This window comes from Lactuca saligna, chromosome 3 (genome assembly GCF_052625555.1).
Source record: "Lactuca saligna cultivar CGN05327 chromosome 3, ASM5262555v1, whole genome shotgun sequence".
In the NCBI taxonomy this organism is placed as follows: domain Eukaryota; kingdom Viridiplantae; phylum Streptophyta; class Magnoliopsida; order Asterales; family Asteraceae; genus Lactuca; species Lactuca saligna.
In genome coordinates, this window is record NC_136419.1 from 129430514 (window position 1) to 129433649 (window position 3136).

A 3136-nucleotide genomic window follows, 5' to 3' on the forward strand; every position below is an offset into this window, starting at 1 on the left:
CCATTTATAACGTATAGTTGTCTCGTATTTTTAAAATATTTTTTTGGTCATTTTGCAAAACACTAAAAAAAATATTAATCAACTTATAACATTTTGAAATGACAATCCAAACTTTTTTTTTTTTGAAAGTTTCATTTTTATAAGACATAAAACGTTAAAAGAAATAGATAAGCAATTAAGCACTCACAAACACCCTCTAAATTATATGTGGCTTTCCAAAAATAAAAAGGAAAAAACACATGTCACTAAAAGGACGCATATGTTTGGATCAGGAATATTGGTGAGGTTTAGCATCCCAAAAAGGTTTGGTAGTTGTACAGAAATTAGTTGCAAAATGTACGTGTACAAATGTGGTTAGTTCTTGTAGTTTGTGCCCAACATAATTACATTTACATTATGGGTCCCAAGTCCAACGGCATACATCAAAATTTGACATCTGGAACCAATAACTAAACCTAATAAATATGATTCGATCTTTGGCTCTTTGCCCCTATAAAACGTGAACCGTTGATATTATCGTGTCACCACAACCATCAATATCTCCATCGCTATTATTGTTGGCTGTGATTGATTATTGAATGCTGGTGATGTTACAGTATCAGAAGTCGTATGTTATGCTTTTATGGAATAACGAAGTTTTATTAAAAAGAAAACTAGTAAAATATTGGGAAGTGATTCGTACACAATAATTTTTTGTCATACACAACAATTTATGCATTATAGAGTTGTACAATACAACACTTTAATGCACAAATTGTTGTGTATGGAAAAAAAAAAAATATTGTGTACGAATCAGTTCCCTAAAATATTAGTAAAAGGGAAGCGTTACAAAACAGAATTAGCTAATATAAGGTTGTGTTTAGCATAGTAGTTGAAAGCTGTTGGATAAAAAGCTAGTTGTTAAATAAAAAATTAAATGAAAAAAATAACATTTTGTAAAAATAGCTTAAATATATAAAATAACATAAAAGAATATGTAAGAATATGTGTTTTTATAATCAATTAAGGGTGTATTTGGACATCTAAAAAAAAAAAAAAAAACCTCCTAAATGTTTGGCGCGTCACATCTAGTTGAAAAGCTAACTTATTTTTCAAATTTTTTTAAGTTGTCATGTCTGACAAGCCAAAAAGTAGTTTATAAGCTAGTTTATAAGCTAACTTTCTAAAAAGCTACTTAGAATAGTTTTTTAAGAGCTTTTTTAAAATTTTCCAAATATACTCATTAATTAATTATAAAAACATATTATTTTAAATGTCTTTTAATGTCATTTCATATTTAAACTAGTTTTACTAAACGTTATTTTTTATCAGCTACTTTTCAGCTATCAGCTAACTTTTTATTTAACAGCTAGCTTTTCAGCTATCAACTAGCTTTTTAGCTAACAGTTAACTTTTCAGCTAAGTAGCTTTTCAAAAAGCTTGCTTATAAGCTACTTTTTGACTTATCAAATACGACAACATAAAAAAACTAGAAAAATAAGCTAGTTTATCAGCTAGTTGTGACACATCAAACACAGCTGAAATCGCATATTTAGTTACTAGTGACACTTAAAAGATTAGAGTGTAGTTATATATATGTGGCCATATATAGCTTAATATTGATTTTTCATGAAAATGTGGTTAAGATAAAATTATTTATCTGTTTCATTTACCATGGTTTAGATAAGTAATGTTTGAAAGATATTTTATAAAATCAAGACAAAATTGTGGAAATTGAAAGAGAAAAAAAATGGGGGAAAATATTTTAGAAGTTAGGAAAAGAATTACTAATTTACTTTTACTTTTGAAAAATGTATATTTTCATAATATATTTTAAACAAGCCACATAAGGATGCTGAGAGTGATGTCATACTTGTCATAGTCTACATAGACGTCATGTCAGTTTTGTCATATTTTAACCAAAATTTGTCATTTATTTGGTATGTGTTGCCAGTTGTCATGCTATTTTTTTTTTCTAAGATTAATTAATATAAAAATAAAAATTTCAAACATATTTTTTTAAAATCTTAAATTTCGTTAAACTTAAAAAAATTACAACACATCTATATATATATATATATATATATATATATATATATATATATATATATATATATATATATATATATATATATATATATATATATATATATATAATTTCAAATTACAAACCTGAAATTTAAATAATGAAACCATGAAAATAAAATAACAAAACCTAGATGTTATATTTTTTCGCGACCTCCTCTTTTGTTTTTACCGTCATTTCCTTTTCACGTCATGTGAGAGCACTACTATCTCTCGTTAAGATCGTCATGGCACAGTTTTTTTCTTTCTCTTGTGCAACCGTCAAATATTGTTCCAAAGACGCCTTCAAATTGTCCATTTTGGTTGTTAGTTAGTCGATGTCACCCGAAGCATTTCACGAACCACTTGCCTCCGTTTTTCCCATTCGCTTGGTTCGATTTCTTCCCATGGGACGAGTAGCTCTTGGAGTCTCAAAAGGCTTCTCTTCATTGAGGTTAATCCCAACATGCGCATCAGGCGTTCGACTATGCTTCATCTCAGATGTTTTGGTTCTTTTAGAAGAACCACCGTAAAGGTTTCAAAAACGTCGACCTCTTGCTATTTTTTTCACAATTTCAAAATATTCCAAACATATAGAAATTTGAAATTGGGCAATTTCTGATTCTGGTACACTTCAACAATTTTTTTCAAAATAGTTTTATCATTTGCACCACTTTGCCATTGTTGTTTGACACTTGAAAACACCCCCATTAAACTTTTGTCACCACTTTGTTGATATTTCTCCATTTCGAATAAATTTGGTCTTTTCTCCGGTACTCTCCAAGATTCATCTTCGTGAAAAAACGCTGTATAATTTTAAGGAAAAAAGTTGGACAATCTTGGTTGTTTCCGACAACTGGATCTTCAGAAACATTCACCCACGCACGAGTTAATACCTTTTCTTCGGCGGTGTTCATTGTTTTAGAGTTGTTCTTCCAACTTTTTTGTAGTGGATTCTCTTCTGGCTCCAATTTTGTTTTGGGACGACTTCAGGTTACCCTTGAGTTTGGAATTGGGTTTGGAAATCCATTGGGGAGTCGGGAAGATCATCAAATAGATTGAAGTCAGTTTCCATTAAGAATGAGAAGTCCAT